General features: G+C 54.2%; 1 protein-coding gene across 6 annotated transcripts in view; it reads right to left on the minus strand.

The window, feature by feature from the left end:
* The window catches only part of ADCY7 (adenylate cyclase 7), a 60,061-nt gene extending 54,413 nt beyond the window's left edge, over positions 1 to 5,648 (minus strand). For 4 of the 6 annotated variants that reach the window (XM_079908338.1, XM_079908337.1, XM_079908333.1 and 1 more), the window contains exon 1: positions 4,957 to 5,023. The gene's annotated coding sequence lies outside the window, so the exon portion shown is untranslated. Of the gene's footprint in view, positions 1 to 4,956; positions 5,097 to 5,548 lie in introns of those variants that run through there. The other 2 variants (XM_079908335.1, XM_079908336.1) reach the window with 2 other exon arrangements.
* Positions 5,649 to 6,000: the final 352 nt, after the last annotated feature.

Below are 6,000 nucleotides of genomic sequence, written 5' to 3' on the forward strand. Positions count from 1 at the left end.
AACCCAAGGTGGGGCATCAGGAGGGAAGGGAAGAACCCAAGCCTTGGCCTGGAGCCCTGGGATCAGGCGTACAATGGCACTCTCCCAGAGGCGCAAACTCAGAGCCCCCAGAGATCAGACGGGACATCAACCAGAGATGCCAGCTGGCTGGCTGGGGACTAGGGTAAACTGGAGGCCCAAGCTCTGTGTAAAGAGAAGCTGTGTAAAGAGCTTCAGCCAGTAGCTGCCACAAAGGAATGTGGCGAGTGTTGCAAGCCTTCTGAGTTATCAAAGGAAATCAGAAATCTGGGTTTTTACAGAAACAGACTCACAGACGTAGAAAACAAACTCACTGGTTACCAAAGAGGAAAGGGGGGGTGGGGGGGTGGATAAACTAGGGGTATGCGACTAACAGATACACACTACTGTACATAAAATAAACAACAAGGATTTACTGCATAGCACAAGGAACTATATTCAATACTTTATAATCATCTATAATGAAAATAATCTGAAAAATATGTATTTTTTAAAATTATATATATATAATTACATATAGATAACAATATATATACATTACATATATATAACTGAAAAAAAAGAAATTGGGTTTTTTTTTACATAAAATCTCATGGTTGCAGATGCTGGCGATGAATCCAAAATAAATTTTAAGCAGTTCTCCTACCAGTGCTCTGGACTCACTGCTGTGTGGCCCTGAGCAAACCACTTAACCTCTTTGGGCTTCAACTGTCATCTGTAAAGTGGAAAAATAACACAGGGTATTGTGACAATGAAGTAAGACAAAGACAAAGATGTATACTTTGTCCATATTAATGATAACAAAAAGCAACACTAACAATAACAGCTAATGTTCAGGGAGTGCGAGGCACTGTTCTAAGTAACATCAGTTAATGTCATTTCATTCATACTATTAGATAGGCATTTTTTTGAACTGTGTATTTTGAAACAGTTTCAAACTTTCAGTAAAGTTAGATGAAAACTACAAAGAACTCTCCTATACTTTAATTCATATTTGCCTATTTGTACCATTTTGTCTCACTTTCTTTACTATCTGTCTATACACATGTTTCTCTTTAATATTTGAGAGTGGTTTGCCTATACCGTGAGCCTCTACCCCTAAATACTTCAGTGCATGTTTCTTAAGAACAAGGACCAATATAGTTATCAGGTCATTTAATATTGACACACTACTTTAATCTACAGTCCATATCCAGTTTCATCAGCTGTCCTAATAATGTCCTTTATGTAATTCTTTTCAGCCCAGGTTCACATAACTGCATTTGGTTGTCACGTCACTTTGGTCTCTTTTAATCTGGAACTGTTCCTGGCTTTTGAGATAAGTAGTCTTATTCTGTCTCCATTTTATAGATAAGAAACTGAAGCTCAGAGAGGTTGAAGCCCCTGCCCAAAGTCACACAGCTAGGAAATGTTGAGCCTGGTCTCAAGCCCAAGAGGTTCCCTCCAGAGCCTGTGTTCTTGTCCTCCAAGCATAAAAGCTTGCAAATAGTAACCTTTGTTGTTAATAACTGAAAACAGTGGTTCCCTCTGCAAACAGGTAGATGGCTGATCACAGCCACCTCACTCAGCAGGTGGTCATTAACTGAAGGGGTGGCCTCCTGTGCACACACTGGCTGGACCTCCTGCTGCCAGCTCCCCACACTTGGCAATGGCCCTGGCCCAAGGCCCACCACCCCACCCTGTGGGGCCCCATTTAGCTCCCTCTATACAAGCTGGGCGGTGGAGAGCTGGAGGGGCCCACAGCTCCTACCTTGCTTTTTCCCCCTCTTAAAGTGACAGTCCAGGTACAAATGCCCATGTCCCAAAATCAGAGCAAGGCAAATACCCCAGGGACAGAGCCTGAAGTCAAAAGGGCCCTCAGGCCATGTCCCTGACCCACAGAGCACCAGACTGAAGGGGACCCCTGAGGTCAGTTGTCCAAGAGGGGGCTGAGCACATCCTAAGACACATGACGGAGTTGCACTGGAGAGGAGGGTTTACAGGAAGAAGGAATAGCAAAAGGAAGGGCTGGAGGTGGGAGCGGAGCTCTCGCAGCAAGGACTCAGGACTCCAGGGCATCACGCAGCCTGTGTTGCGTGCAAAGAGGACCAGGAGGCTGCGGGCTGATCCCACAAACTCAGCTTCCTCAGGGAGGACCCACGTGGATGTGGACTTGTCCACTCTTCTCTGGCCAAAGTCCCTACCCCCAATTCCAACCTAGGCCGGGCAGCATCAGCTTAAAAAACCACTCTCTTTGGTTCCCAGATGGGTGTGGCTCAGGGCCTGGAAGCTGCCACCAACCTTGCCTCCATCACCTCTAGCTCTTGCCCACCCACCAGCTAGGCCCCATCAGATAGCTCTCCAACAGTTGGTCGTGAGCCACAAATACCAGCAGACTCGCAGTGGGAGAGGCAACACTGTCAACAAGAAGTTTGCAACTTCTGCCTGAGCTCCAGGCCATTCTGTAGACTAATTTGTGCTGAAATATCTCAAAATCCTGGGACCTTCCCTTTGGATGCCCTATTAAATTCGGAAGTTTACCGACCTCACCTGCAAACCCAATTCCAAGTTTCAGAAGCAGAACAGCTCTTGAAAATTTTCCAGAACAAACAAAAAACGGAATAGTTTTGCTTTTCTTCTTCATTGTAGACAATTTTGAAAATACAGAAGGCATGAAGAAATAAGAAAATGACCTATCGACAAACTCTCCCAAAGATATCACAATGAAGACCCCTCCACCCATCCTTCTAGTGCACAGACCGGCCTGCCTGCTCTGTGAGCCTCTCTCTACAGAGGTGTTTGGGGTCAAGGTGCAACCACTCTGTCGCCCCTATTGGCAGGGGGCAGGGACCACGCCTAACTCGCTTTTCTGCCTCCTACCAGGGCAGGCCAGTCGAGGCTCCCTTGCTGGAGTTAGCCACAGAGGCAACATAAGCCGTTATCCCCCCACTAGCAGTCCCTTTGAGCCCAGCTGCAGAGGAAGGGGGCCCAGGAGGTGAGGTCAGCAGCAAAGTCCAGAGCATCTCCTGGTAAGCAGGAGGAACAGGAGGAAGAGAGGTGGGCAGGTGGGTGGGCAGGCAATGTGCTCTACCCTTGAGGGGGATTTAATGCGCTCACTTAAGACTGCCTGCTGGGATGGGATCAGGCTCCCAATGGGTACTTAGTCAGACTCCACCAGAACCAGGCCAAAACGGGATGGGAAGACCAGAAGGCCAGGCCCTAGTCCCCACTCCAGGCCTAACTTGCTACAAGACCTTCAAGCACTTCAGCTTTCCCACCCATAAATGGTGCTCGTCATTCTGTTCCTAACAGGATCAAACGGTACAAGGGACATGCCATGGCTTTGTAAGCCATCTGGCCTGAGAAATTGGAACTCCCCCACCTCTTTCAGCCTTCCTCCATAAAAGGCCCAAGAGCAACCGCTCTCAAAAGCCCAAGGGCATCGAGGGCTGAGGAAGAAGACCCAGCCTCTGAGGATCCCAAACATTCAGCACTGGGGGAGGCAGCTCCAAAGGTCACCCTGTGGACCCAACTCCATGCCCCGGACCCAGCTGGCCACCCCGGTGGGGCTTCCTCACTACACTGGGGATCTGCCCCTATAGCTCCAGGTCCACAGCGGGACACGCTCACCTCTCCTAGGAGGGCACCTGCCCACGTGTGAGAGCGGTGATTGATTGAATGCCAGAGGCCCTCATCTCTGAGCCCAAAGCCCCAACCTGCCAAGTGCCCTCAGCCTCACGCCCTGAGACCATTGCAGTCCTGCTGGTCATTCGTTCGTTCATTCATTCATTCATGCTTCTGTTGACCATCATCCTGGACCAGGTCTGAGGAGGCTTCAGCAAGCAATGAGGGCCCTGAACCTAAGGCCAGTCCAGATCTGGCCATTCCAGGCACAGCCTAACCACCAAGGGCACCAGTGGTCCTCACCTTAAAGGCTCCACTTCTAGTGAAAGGGCCCAAACTCTCATTTTCCAGCTCTGGCTCTGGGACTCAGAAAGAACACGAATTCTTCGCCTTTGAGGAAGGGGACCCGAGATATACACCAGGAGAGAGAACAGCTCCAGCCCACACTGAGAAAGGCTCCATCATCTCACCCCCAAGCAGGGATGGTTACCATGCCGTTCGCGTAAAAGGGTAGGTTTCGGGAGTGTCCCAGTGGGGACGCAAGCCAGAGCAAACGCCTCACCGGCTCTCCCATCTACACACCGCCCCCCTTAACTGGTGAGGCGTCCTGCTCACTGTGGCTGTGACTGGACTGCTTCCAACCCCAGGCCATAGTCTTGCCCTTACCTGAGCCTTCTCCCTTTGAGTTATTTTTTACTTTAAACAGACCATATTGACCCTCCTGGGGCCCCTGCCTTGCCTGAGTCTGAGAAACCTGAAAAACCAGCCCCTCTTTTTACCATCATAAGCCAATGGGCGTTCCAACAGAGTGGTCGGAGCGTGCCAGACCCAGGGGGGACGCAGAGCCATGTCCCTCAGTGAGGTCTCAGTCTTGTCATCCGGGAAGTGGGGTTGGGCCCCAGTTCCTGCGCTGAGGTCCTATGTGGGAAACGTCTCCCCGCAGTGCCTGAGCGAGGGGGCATCTGAGAAGACCCACCCCAAGCTTGGGCCAGAGAAAGAGCAAGGCCGGGGAACGGGGCGGGGGCGGTTCCGCGGGGCGGGGGAAGGGGGCAGTCGGCCGACCCCGCGCCTCTCCCCGGCTCCCGAGGCCCGGGAAGGCAGGCCGAGCGAGGGGCCCGGCTGCAGCCGCCCACGCCCACCCCTCCGCTCGGGTGCTGCCTGGCGGGCGAGCAACGAAAAAGCCGCAGACGCCCCCCACGCCGAGGCCCTGCCACGCGGGGGTCCAAGGACCTGGCCGGCGGGCGCGTCCCCAGGCCCCGAGCCGCGGCGCGCGCCCCCTCGGTCCGGCCCTCCCGCCGCGCCTTTCCCCGCCACGGCCGTCCGGACCGCGCTCACCTGCCGCCGTCGTCGCCGCCGCCGCCGCCCCGCTCCTGCGCCGGCCGTCGCCGCCGCCGCCGCCGCCGCCGCCCGAGTGGGCGCGCCGCCGCGGGCGGGATCGGGCTGTGCGGGCGGGGGCGGCGGAGAGGCCGCAGGCGCCCCCCGCTGGCCGCCCGGCCCAGCCCGGAGCTCCGGGCCCCGGGCCCCGCGGCCGGGAGGGAGGGCGGCCCCAACGCCCCGGCCCCCATTCGGGCGCCGCGTGCCGCCACCCTACTCGGTTTTCACCAGAAACGCGGAAAACGCACAAGCATCCCACAGCCGCCGCCCGCCTTCCCACGCGGGTGTGGGAGCGAGCGGCCAGGCACCCTCGGAACGTGAGCAGAAAACAAAACCTTTTCAAAACACATTCTCTAACTCAAGGCCACGCACGTGTTTGGACGCGCCAGGTGCAGCCCCAGCCCCGGAGGAAAACACTTTCTAGCAAATTCTTTCAGCTGTTTCTGCTCCAGATTCCCATCCCACCCCCACCAGTAACGCCGTTTCTAGAAGGACCCATGGACTGTGGTCTAGTGCCCTCCTGCCAAGATGAGGGAAACTAGTCGAAACCTACTGTCTCACTCAGGCCTTAAACTCCTAGGGGTCCGGAGGCGGGAGCTGCCCCAGCACCCGCGAGATTCAGCCCTTTATTGACCTTCTTCTCGGGCACCAGGAAGACCAAGCTCGCTTCAGAAAGTAGTTGTCCTCAGAAAGCAGGTACCGAACCTCGTCGTGATCCCACTCACCGCTGCCTACAACCCGGGTGAGGCCCCAGACCTGGCAGCAAAAAAATCTGTCCTGTTTCCGAGGAACCCAGGCTGGGAGAACAAGAAATCCCTCCTCTGAGTCACCACTGGGAGGGACAAAGGAGGCTGACTGAAGGGGTAATCAAGAGGAGGAGGCATTTAACTCATACACCTGCATGAGTTTCTCCCTTCCCACTTGTCCAGAGCGCCCTTATGCCCACCGTGGAATCCCGAGGCTCCCACTTTGCTGAGAGGAATCACGTGAGCATCTGTTATACCC

The sequence above is a fragment of the Stenella coeruleoalba genome (genome assembly GCF_951394435.1).
Source record: "Stenella coeruleoalba genome assembly, chromosome: 20".
NCBI lineage: Eukaryota > Metazoa > Chordata > Mammalia > Artiodactyla > Delphinidae > Stenella > Stenella coeruleoalba.